The 13089-nt window shown below is 35.2% G+C and overlaps 1 long non-coding RNA gene across 1 annotated transcript; it reads right to left on the bottom strand.

Moving 5' to 3' along the window:
- Window positions 1-11558: 11558 nt before the first annotated feature.
- On the bottom strand, window positions 11559-12548 carry LOC112722867 (uncharacterized). Its single transcript, XR_003162927.3, has 2 exons — window positions 12163-12548; window positions 11559-11899 (listed from the first exon to the last, which is right to left on the bottom strand). It is a non-coding gene; the product is annotated as an uncharacterized lncRNA (long non-coding RNA).
- Window positions 12549-13089: the final 541 nt, after the last annotated feature.

Genomic DNA, 13089 nt, shown 5'->3' with positions numbered 1-13089 from the left:
CACTTCTGGCGTTAAACGCCAGGTTGCTGCTTGTTTATGGCGTTTAACGCCAGCTTTTCTCCCATTCTTGGCGTTAAACGCCACTTAGATGCTCTGTTCTGGCGTTAAATGCTAGTTTGATGCTTGTTTTTGGCGTTTAACGCCAGCTTGATGCTTCTTTCTAGTGTTAAACGCCAGTTTGATGCTTCTTACTGGCGTTTAAATGCCAGTAAGCTCTTCCTCCAGGATGAGCTGTTTTTCATGCTATTTTTCATTCTGTTTTTTATTTTTCAGTTGTTTTTGTGACTCCACATGATCATCAACCTAAAGAAAACATAAAATAGCAATTGAAAATAAATAGATATAATTAATTAACATTGGGTTGCCTCCCAACAAATGCTTCTTTAATGTCAATAGCTTGACAGTGAGCTCTCATGGAGCCTCACAGATAATCAGAGTAATGTTGTGGCCTCTCAACACCAAACTTAGAGTTTGAATGTAGGGGTTTTGTTTGACTCTGTATTGAGAGAAGCTTTTCATGCTTCCTCTCCATGGTTACAGAAGGAGAACCTTGAGTCTTAAATACAAGGTAGTCCTCATTCAACTGAAGGACCAACTCTCCTCTGTCAACATCAATCACAGCTTGTGCTGTGGCTAGGAAGGATCTGCCAAGGATGATAGATTCATCCTCATCCTTCCCAGTGTCTAGGATTATGAAATCAGCAAGGATGTAAAGGCCTTTAACCTTTACTAACACGTCCTCTACTAGTCCATAAGCCTGTTTCATTGATTTGTCTGCCATCTCTAGTGAGATTCTTGCAGCTTGTACCTCAAAGATTCCCAGTTTCTCCATTACAGAGAGTGGTATGAGGTTTATCCCTGACCCCAGGTCACACAGAGCCTTCTCAAAGGTCATGGTGCCTATGGTACAAGGTATAAAGAATTTTTCAGAATCCAATTTCTTCTGAGGTAATGTCTGCCTCATTAATGCACTCAGTTCATTGGTGAACAAGGGGGGTTCATCCTCTCAAGTCTCATTGCCAAATAAACTGGCATTCAACTTCATGATTGCTCCTAGATACTTAGCAACTTGCTCTTCAATGATGTCTTCATCCTCTTCAGAGGAAGAGTATTCATCCGAGCTCATGAATGGTAGAAGGAAGTTCAATGGAATCTCTATGGTCTCTGTATGAGCCTCAGATTCCTTTGGTTCCTTAAAGGGGAACTCCTTTCTGTCCAGAGGACGTCCCATGAGGCTTTTCTTATTGGAATTCACGTCCTCCTCACTCTCTCCAGATTCGGCCATGTTGGTCATGGTTATGGCCTTGCACTCTCTCTTGGGGTTTTCTTCTGTATTGCTTGGGAGAGTACTGGGAGGAGTTTCAGTAATCTTCTTACTCAGCTGACCCACCTGTGCCTCCAAATTTCTAATGGAGGACCTTGTTTCATTCATGAAACTTAGTGTGATCTTGGATAGATCAGAGACTATGGCTGCCAGGCCAGAATGACTATGATCAGAATTTTCTGCCTGTTGCTGAGAAGATGATGGAAAAGGCTTGCTATTGCTAAACCTATTTCTTCCACCATTATTATTGTTAAAGCCTTGATTAGGCTTTTGTTGATCCTTTTATGAGAAATTTGGGTGATTTCTCCATGAAAGATTATAGGTGTTTCCATAGGGTTCTCCCATGTAATTCACCTCTGCCATTGCAGGATTCTCAAGATCATAAGCTTCTTCTTCAGAAGATGTTTCTTTAGTACTGTTGGATGCAGCTTGCAATCCATTTAGACTCTGAGAAATCATATTGACTTGTTGAGTCAATATTTTGTTCTGAGCTAATATGGCATTCAGAGTATCAATTTCAAGAACTCCCTTCTTCTAGGACGTCCCATTATTCACAGGATTCCTCTCAGAGGTGTACATGAACTGGTTATTTGCAACCATTTCAATGAGTTCCTGAGCTTCTGCAGGGGTTTTCACATGAAGAGATCCTCATGCAGAATGGTCCAATGACATTTTTGACAACTCAGACAGACCATCATAGAATATACTTATGATGCTCCATTCTGGAAGCATGTCAGTAGGACACATTTTGATCAGTTACTTGTATATTTCCCAAGCTTCATAGAGGGATTCTCCTTCCTTCTGTCTGAAGGTTTGGATTTCCACTCTAAGCTTGCTCATCTTTTGAGGTGGAAAGAATTTGGCAAGGAAAGCACTGACCAGCTTATCCCAAGAGTTCAGGCTATCCTTGAGTTGTGAATCCAACCATGTTCTAGCTCTGTCTCTTACAGCAAAAGGGAAAAGCAGAAGCCTGTAGACCTCGGGATCAACTCCATTGGTCTTGACAGTGTCACAGATTTGCGAGAATTCAGCCAAAAACTGATGAGGATCTTCCATTGGAAGTCCATGAAACTTGCAATTCTGCTGCATTAGAGAAACCAATTGAGGCTTAAACTCAAAGTTGTTTGCTCCAATTGCAGGAAGTGAGATGCTTCTTCCATAGAAGTTGGAAAAGGGTGCAATAAAGTCACCAAGCATCTTCCTTGCATCTCCACCATTGTTGTTGGGTTCAGCCATATCTCCTTCTTTTTCGAAAATTTCTGTCAGGTCCTCTCCAGAGAGTTGTGCCTTCGCTTCCCTTAGCTTCCTCTTCAGAGTCCTTTCAAGTTCAGGGTCAGCTTCAACAAGAATATTCTTATCCTTGTTCCTGCTCATATGAAAAAGAAGAGAACAGAAAAAATATGGAATCCTCTATGTCACAGTATAGAGATTCCTTTATGTGAGTAGAAGAAGAGAAGAATAGAAGAAGGAGATGAGAAAAATTTGAACACAGAGAAGAAGAGGGGGTTCGAATTTTGAGTGGGAGAGGAGTGTTAGTAGATTAATAAATGGAAGGAGATGAGAGAGGGAGAGAGAATTCGAATTTAAATTAAAAATAAAAGGAAAATATTTTTGTTTTTATTTTAATTATTAGTTAGTATTCGAAAATTAAGAAGGAAAATAGAATTAAATTAAAATTTAAAACAATTAGTTAATGAAAAGAATTTTGAAAAAAGGGTGAGGAGTTTTCGAAAATTAAAGACAGAAAATTAGTTAGGTTTGAAAAAGATAAGAATCAAACAAAAAGATAAGATTAATTGAAAAAGATTTGAAAATCAATTTTGAAAAGATAAGAAGTTGGAAAAGATTTTGAAAAAGATATGATTTGAAATTTATTTTGAAAAAGAAATTTAAAAAGATTTGATTTTGAAAATTAAAGTTGATTACTTGACTAACAAGAAACTAAAAGAATTGATTCTAGAATTTAAAGATTGAACCTTTTTTAATAGGCAAGTAACAAACTTTAAAATTTTTGAATCAATCACATTAATTGTTAGTAAAGATTTTGAAATTATGAAATGAAATTAAGAAAAAGATTTTGAAAATCATTTTTAAAATTTTCGAAAATATTAAGAAAAATGAAAAAGATTTGATTTTTGAAAAAGTTTTGAAAAGATAGGATTTTTAAATTGAAAATTTGACTTGACTCATAAGAAACAACTAAATTTTAAAAAATTTTAAAAAAGTCAACTCAAATATTCGAAATTTATGAGAAGAATAAGGGAAATATATATTTTTTATTTTTAAATTTTTAATGAAGAAAGAGAAAAACAACAAAAAGACTTAAAACATGAAAATTATGAATTAAAACACACAATGCATGCAAGAACACTTTGAATGTCAAGATGAACACCAAGAACCCTTTGAATGTCAAGATGAACATCAAGAACTTATTTTTGAAAATTTTTAAGAAAGGAAAAATATGCAAGACACCAAACTTAGAAATTTTCAAACCTTAGACACTAATAATTCAAAAATGCATATGAAAAACAAGAAAAGACATAAAACATGAAAATGCAAAGATCAAACAAGGAAGATCATCAAGAACAACTTGAAGATCATGAAGAACACCATGCATGAGTTTTTCGAAAATTTTTAGGAAAATTAAAACGTGTAATTGACACCAAACTTAAAATTTGACATAAGACTCAAACAAAAACACAGAATTATTTTTGGTTTTTATGGTTTTATTAAATTTTTTTGGATTTTCGAAAATTAATTAGGAAAAGAAAAATAAAAAAATTCAAAATTTCTAATAAGAATTCCATGAATCATGCAATGTTAGTCTAAAACTCCGGTCCAGGAATTAGACATGGCTTACTAGCCAGCCAAGCTTTCAGTGAAAGCTTTGGTCCAAAACACTAGACACGGCTAATGGTCAGCCAAGCTTTAGCATACAAATCAGACATACAACAGCTGATTAGATGAGAGTCCAAGGGCTCTTGCCATGATAAGTGGAAGCCTCAGTCTAAAAATTAGACATGGCTCAACAACCAGCCAGGCTTCAACAAATCATGATGAAACTCTAGAATTCATTCTTAAAAATTCTGAAGAATAAAATAGAATAAAATTTTTTTGAAATTTTTCGAAAATAAAAATAAAATAAAATTACCTAATCTGAGCAACAAGATGAACCATCAGTTGTCCAAACTCGAACAATCCCCGGAAACGGCGCCAAAAACCTGGTGTACGAAATTGCGATCTCAATGGCACCAAAAACTTGGTACGCACGATCATAATCTCAATTCTTCTTCACAACTTCGCACAACTAACTAGCAAGTGCACTGGGTCGTCCAAGTAATAAACCTTACGTGAGTAAGGGTCAATCCCACGGAGATTGTCGGCTTGAAGCAAGCTATGGTCATCTTGTAAATCTCAGTCAGGCAGATTTAAATTGTTATGGAATTTTGATAATTTAAATATAAATAAAATATAAAATAGGATAGAGATACTTATGTAATTCATTGATGAGAATTTCAGATAAGCGTATGGAGGTGTTTTGTTCCTTCTGACTCTCCGCTTTTCTACTGCCTTCATTCAATCATTCATACTCCTTTCCATGGCAAGCTGTATGTTGGGCATCACCGTTGTCAATGGCTACTTCCCGTCCTCTCAGTGAAAATGGTCCAAATGCGCTGTCACCGCACGGCTAATCATCTGTCGGTTCTCGATCATGTTGGAATAGGATCCAGTGATCCTTTTGCGTCTGTTACTACGCCCAACACTCGCGATTTTGAAGTTCGTCACAGTCATCCCATCCCGGATCCTACTCAGAATACCACAGACAAGGTTTAGACTTTTCGGATCTCAAGAATGACCGCCAATAATTCTAGCTTATACCACGAAGACTCCGATCTTTCGGAATGGAGGCTAAGAGATAAACGCTCAGTCTAAGGTAGAACGAAAGTAGTTGTCAGGCACGCGTTCATAGGTTGAGAATAGTGATGAGTGTCACAGATCATCACATTCATCATGTTGAAGTGCAAGCGAATATCTTAGAATAGGAATAAGCTTGAATTGAATAGAAAAACAATAGTACTTTGCATTAATACTCGAGGAACAGCAAAGCTCCACACCTTAATCTATGGTGTGTAGAAACTCCACCGTTGAAAATACATAAGTGATAATGGTCCAGGCATGGCCGAATGGCCAGCCCTATGAAAGTCTAAGATAGCATAAAACTAATCAAAGATCGGTCAAAAGACGTGAAATAAATCACTAAAAGTAGTTTTTATACTAAACTAATAGCTAGGGTTACATAAGATAAGTAAATGATGCAGAAATCCACTTCCGGACCCACTTGGTGTGTGCTTGGGCTGAGCATTGAGCTTTCATGTGTAGAGACTCTTTTTGGAGTTAAACGCCAGGTTGTAGCCTGTTTCTAGCGTTTAACTCCAGAATAGGGCAGAAAGTTGGTGTTTGAACACCAGTTTGTGTCATCAGAACTCAGGCAAAGTATGGACTATTATATATTGCTGAAAATTCCTGGATGTCTACTTTCCAACGCAATTGAGAGCGCGCCAATTGGGTTTCTGTAGCTCCAGAAAATCCATTTTGAGTGCAGAGAGGTCATAATCCAACAGCATCTGCAATCCTTCTTCAGCATCTGAATCAGATTTTTGCTCAAATCCCTCAATTTAAGCCAGAAATTACCTGAAATCACAGAAAAGCACACAAATTCATAGTAAAATCCAGAAATGTGATTTTTATTTAAAAACTAATAAAAACAGACTAAAAATTAACTAAAACATACTGAAAACTATGTAAAAACAATGCCAAAAAGCGTATAAATTATCCGCTCATCAGGAATCAGAGTGTAAGATGGTTTTCCAAGATGCAAATTACAGACGGAAAATCCGTCGGAAAATCCATCTGATCCGTCGGAAAGTTTGTTGTCTTCGGGAAATGGATGAAGAATTTACAGAGGAAAAATTTGTCGGTAACTGGTAAAAATCCGTCAGTAATTTTCCGACGGAAAAAATTCGTCGGTAAATAATTTCCGACGGGACTTTTACAAAGGGACAAAATTCGTCGATAATTTCGTCGGTAACCAAAAATCTTTCTGTAATAAAGACTTAATCTGTTTGTAAATCTGTCTGTATTAATTCATTTTCTAGTTGTGGGTACTATCTTCAACTAGTAAAATGCGAAATGGTGGTACTTCGCTTTCCACAATCTGATCATCATAGTTAATGCGGGGTGTTTTGATACTGAAGACAAGTTCTTGAAGAAGGTTCACAAAATGGTTGGTGCACGTGTTCTGATATTGGAGGCAAGTCCTTGAAGAAGGGTTATGAAATATTTTGTCCTGAATGCATGTGTTCTGATACTGAAGGCAAGTTCTTGAAGAAATAAAATTTTTTACCCTAAATGTTACTCGAAGCAAGTCCTTGAAAAAGATTCATAAAATATTTTTTCAATTAGTAAATATAATAAGAACAATAATGAGTAGCATTTAGTTTAATTTATTAGGTTGTTCTCTATGTTTGTTAATCGTTGGCAGCAATATCTTAATTAGACCTTAGTATTTTAATTAGCCTTTTGAAAAAAAGGACAAATTAGTTAAAGTGGGAATGAAATTATGAAAATGGAGTTAATTATTATAAAAGGACTATGAGAGACATATTAGGTAAATCTACCTATGTGTCTCCAACTTTATTTAATTTTTAATCTTGTCAACCACTTTGATAATATATTTACTTTATAGCTGTGAATGAATGATATATATGGGTCATTGGGTCATAACTTTATACACAATAAATATTGAGAACGTGAAAAGGAGGATATTGAGTCATTTCATGAAGAAATGAAGCACACACGTCGGATGTGTTTCTTTATTTTAATATTTTTAGAATTATATGTATTTTTTGTGCGAAAAATACTAACATTCTGAACCTTTTTTGTATATCCTTTTAACTAAAGGCCATCCAAATTATAGATGATGCATCTAAAGTTAGCATATTTATTTTCAACATTCAAATTAGCATCACAATTTAATTTAAACGAATTTATAAAGAGAGGGACTCAAAAAAAATGAAGAGAAGGTGGAGATAATCAAATTGGAGCATTAAATTATTTTATAAAAAAATATCTTTTCCTAAACTGATTATTTCTTAGCTTGGTGAACTTAAATTTAAGATAATTAATAGAAAAAAAGTAATACACATCTACTTCTTTGAAATTTCTTTTCAAGGAAATAGCTATTTCAAGACTGATTATTTCATACCTTGAGCTCAAATTTAAGATAATTAATCAAGAGAAAAAAATACATATGTATTGCTTTGAATGATCATATATATGTTGGTTGTGTAGAATTTTTTTCGTCATAATAATAATAATAATAATAATAATAATAATAATAATAATAATAATAATAAAACAAATAACTATCTTTTCTCCAGCGTTCTTTCACCCTTTGACATTAAATTCAAAGACAAAGTCTCTGAGATGCACCGTGTCGTCAAACCCGGCTTCCCTCAGATAAGGGACGATGGCATTTGAGGGTGTAAGTGTGTGACTAACCCGCCTAGGCAATAAAAGGCGATGCCTTTGGTTAAAGATAAAAAAAAGTTACAAATATAAGACTTTAAACTAACTTCTTTAGCATGTTCAGATTTATTCTAAAAAATATAATATGCAATTCAGATAACCACCAGATAAATATCAGAAAAAATAGCACTTAGAATTCTTATTTGCTAACTAACATATTTATCAAATTTTCACTATGAATAAACTTAACTTCTACTAACTAAGTTATCAACAAGCCTTTCCTATGAATAAAAAGTTCACTATAACTTAACTACTTATAAATGTTGTAATCCATATTTGCCAACTGATATACTCTGTGTTCCTTAAATATCATTCCATCTATCCCGTCTATTCACTAATTAAAAGACAACCAATTATTAATTTGAACTACAAAAGATAGCACCAACCTCGAAGTCGATAGCTCTCACAATATGCTAGAACGAGTTCAGCCAATTTATAACCAACCTCGAAGTCGATAGCTCTCACAATATGCTAGAACGAGTTCAGCCAATTTATATCAGGATTGCGTGCCATAACGTTTCGAGAATTTAAAAATATCAATAAACTGGCCTAAGGATGGAGATTAATATTCTAATCTAGTATAATATAATTTAATAATAGATTCAACTAGACAACCAACTATTTTTTTATTACTATCAACTAAATTTTAAACTCTAGATTTTAAATCCTAAATTTAAATATTAAATTTTAATCCTCCAAAAAAATAAAAATTGAAAAATAATTTTAAAATAAAAATATCTAATTAAAATTAATTAATTAAAAATTAACTTTTCTATACTTAATCTTTATGATATATAATACAATTGCCCAGTGCGATGATCACTTGTTCTTCTTCATTGTTGATTCATCCATTTTTTTACTCTTCCCCTCTAAATTGTAGTACAACAACAACAACAAAGCCTTATCCCACTAAGTGGGGTCGGCTACATGAATCAAACGACGACATTGTGCTCTGTCATGTATCATGTCTACAGAGAGACCGTTTACATGTAGATCTCGTTTGACCACCTCATGGATGGTCTTCTTAGGTCTTCCTCTGCCTTTCGCCCTTTGTCCATCTTCCATCTCATCCACCCTCCTGACTGGATGTTCTATCGGTCTTCGTCTCACATGTCCAAACCACCTAAGACGCGATTCAACCATCTTTTCCACAATGAGTGCTACTCCAACTCTCTCCCTTATATCTTCATTTCTTATTTTATCCAATCGCGTATGACCACTCATCCATCTCAACATCTTTATCTCTGCCACACTCAGCTTATGTTCGTGCTCCCCTTTAGCCGCCCAACACTCCGTACCATACAACATAGCCGGTCTTATAGCGGTGCGATAGAATTTACCTTTAAGTTTTAAAGGCACTTTTTTGTCGCATATAAAACCAGATGCGCTCCGCCATTTTGACCAACCTGCTTGGATCCTATGATTTACATCCTGTTCAATCTCTCCATTATCCTGTATGATGCACCCAAGATACTTAAAACTTTTAACTTTTCGTAGGATGTTTTCTCCAATCTTCACCTCTATATTGGGGTTTTCCCTTCTTAGACTGAACTTACATTCTATATATTCCGTCTTGCTACGGCTTATGCGCAGACCATACACTTCTAGAGCTTCTCTCCATAACTCCAACTTCTTATTTAGGTCTTCCCTTGACTCTCCCATAAGGACGATATCATCGGCAAAAAGCATGCACCATGGCACAGGCTCTTGGATGTGCTCTGTGAGTACTTCCAAGACTAATGTGAAAAGGTATGGACTTAAGGATGATCCCTGGTGTAATCCTATACCAATAGGGAATTCCTCTGTCACACCACCTTGAGTCTTCACACTAGTTGTGGCCCCATCATACATGTCTTTAATTGCCCGGATATATGTGATCCTTACTCTCCTCTTTTTTAAAACCTTCCATAAGACCTCCCTTGGCACCCTATCATACGCTTTTTCTAAATCAATAAACACCATATGTAGATCCCTTTTATTATTACGATACCTCTCCATCATCCTTCTTAATAGGTATATCGCTTCAGTGGTAGATCTGCCTGGCATAAATCCAAATTGGTTCTCTGTTACTTGTGTCTCTTTTCTCAACCTCCGTTCTATCACCCTTTCCCATAACTTCATAGTATGACTCATAAGATTAATCCCTCTATAGTTTCCGCAACTTTGTATATCCCCCTTATTCTTGTAGATAGGTACCAAGGTGCTCTTTCTCCTCTCATCAGGCATCTTCTTTGACCTTAAAATCTCATTAAAAAACATGGTTAACCAGTTGATGCCTTTTTCTCCAAGACCCTTCCAAACCTCAATCGGGATATTATCAGGTCCTACTGCCCTACCATTTTTCATCTGCTTTAGAGCCACTTTTATCTCGAAGTCTCGAATCATTCGATAGTAGTCAAAGTTTTGATCTTCTTCCCTTGTGCATAATCGACCAAGGCTCGGAATTGTCTTCTGTCCCTCATTAAATAACTCGTAGAAGAAAATAAAAAATCAATTTCTTTTATAATACTTTTTATATAAATTAGGGCCACATTACATTCCATATGCCCAACAAATAAACCCGGATGCCCCTCTTCCATGACCTCATCCCCTTCTACCCAATTTACATTAATCCCATGCTAATATATCAATACACTATATTTAATTAATTTAATAGTTTAACTTTTAAATAAACGTGTATATTTTTCAATTTATCGAGGAATTAAATCGAGTCTTTAGCTAGTTATTAAATAATAATGACAATTAATTACACACAGAAATATTTTATTAATACATAAACTATGATATATATTAGTTATAAATCAGTTACTATATATAATAATATATTAAAATATAAAATATATATTAAAAATAAATTAAATAATATATATTCATGCATAAATATATACTAATTAAAAGATTTAATTATGTTGTAATTTGCTCAAATAGTAAAAGAACATATTAATTAAATTTGAAGTACTAGTAACTTGTTACTATAAAAAGAAACGCAATGCAATCATCTTTAAAATTGGAGTAGTATAGAAACTTAAATTTATTGCTATATTCATTAATAAAAAATTTTGGAAAAGGAATTTGATCAAAGAAAAAAAGCTATAGTTGATGTGAGTATTTTAATACTGGAGGTAAGTTCTTGAAAAAGAATCATCAATATTTTGCCTTAAATACATGAGTTCTGATAGGGGTGTTCACGGTGCGGTTTGGTTCGATTATTTAGGAAAAAGCCATCCGATCCGATCGTTTATTAAATCTGTGGTTCGGTTTGGTTCGGTTTTTTTGCCGAGACCATCCGAACCAAACCAAACCAATTAATTTCGGTTTGGTTTGGTTCGGTTTATTCGGTTTTTTTAATTATTCAAAAAGATTTTAAATAAACAAAAAAAAATAAAAAAAAACTACGTTTAATAGTACTAAATATATAATAAATTGGGGAAATGATAAATATTCAAGCAATTTTTAATTAAACCAACAAAAATGCATGAAAAAAACATATGAAACTTAGGCTACATTCAACAGTGAAGAAAAGGCCCATATGGGTGGCCCAAAATAAGCCCAATGGAAGATTTTGTATCATCGTCATCATGATTCATAGGCATTAATGAAAAAAAGAACAACCTAATCCGTTGAAACAAAATAGAAGAGCAAAATCTGAGGTCTGAAATAAGCTACGAAGACTTTAGCTTCTGCTTTATCTATATTAACAGAGACCAAACCCTAAATTCATTATTATGATACAAATGTCCCAATTTCACAAACCCTAGCCTCAATTTCACAAACCCTAGAATCTAACTCGATCCAAATTTATCAATTACAAAATTCAAACCATAAACCTAATCCTAATTTTACATTAACAGAATTCAACCCATAGCAATTTCATCAATCAAAAATCAAAACATGTATTAAAATCATTGACAACGGCGAAACAGAGGCAGACCAGAGGCAGAGGCGGTGGTGAAGCTGAGCACTGAGCAGGACACAGTGAGCAACAAACTGCATAATTACGCAATTCACAAAATCACAAAAACAGAATTAATGATTACTTGTAAAAACAAAATCATAGAAAAACAAAAGAATGAGCAACCAAAATAAAATCATAGAAAAATAGATGCAGAAGCACAAAAAGTAAAATCACTAACAGAATCATAAAATAGAATTAAAAATAAAAAATGTAAACATAGAATCATAGAAAAACAGAGGCAGAAGCACAACAAAATAAAATGACCAACAGAATAATAAAAACAGAAATTGAATACCTAACTTGGAGGCAATGTCATGGACGACGACGGCGCCTGCTTGTGCGTGGAGGAGACGGTGGCTCCAGTGCGTGGAGGAAGACAAAGGCTCCTGGTGCGAGGAGGCTAGAGAGACACGGCGTAGAGGAGACGGCGGCTGCAGTGCATTGAGGACGACGAACGGAGGGAGAAAAAGAGCCGCGCCGAGGAAGGGAGGGACTGAGGGAGGACCGCGCCGAGAAGATGGAACCGCGACGAGGAAGGGCCGCCGCGAAGGTGCTATCCGCGATTCCAGGGGCTGAGAGGACGGCGACTTTGTGAATGGTGGGAAGAGAGTGTGGAGAATGGGGAGTGGAGAGAGTCAGGGAATAGGGGCTTTACGGTGAATGGCGGCTAGGTCATCTAAGGGAAAGGGGGGTTTCGCTTATTTATATTAGGGTTTTTAAATAAACCGGTTCGGTTCGGTTTGGTTAGGGTTTTCACTAACAAAACCGAAAACCGAACCGAACCGCAAAAAACAGCAAAAAATCATTTTTTCGGTTTTTTAATTTTCGGTTTATCCGGTTTTCGGTTTTTTCGGGTCGATTGATCGGTTTTGTTTGGTTTGCATCGGTTTTGAACACCCCTAAGTTCTGATACTGGAGGCAAGTCCTGGAAGAAAGTTCATGAAATATTTTGCCGACTTCAACAACTATTACCTCCAGTGATCATGTACACAATCCAGGTGCTGGCTTCAACCAACAAAATGTGAAATAGTAGTACTCCACTTTTCACAACTTAACGTCGATGCGGGTGTTCTGATACTAGAGGCAAGTTCTTGAAGAAGGTTCATGAAATATTTTATCCTAACACATGACAATTTTGCTAACACATGTTCATACTAAATATCAGCTCAAACATTTAATATTGGTTACAATGATTTAGTTTCAATGATTTTATTCTATTTGC

The sequence above is a fragment of the Arachis hypogaea genome, chromosome 11 (genome assembly GCF_003086295.3).
Source record: "Arachis hypogaea cultivar Tifrunner chromosome 11, arahy.Tifrunner.gnm2.J5K5, whole genome shotgun sequence".
Classification (NCBI taxonomy): domain Eukaryota; kingdom Viridiplantae; phylum Streptophyta; class Magnoliopsida; order Fabales; family Fabaceae; genus Arachis; species Arachis hypogaea.
This window is presented reverse-complemented; position numbering and strand designations above follow the sequence as displayed.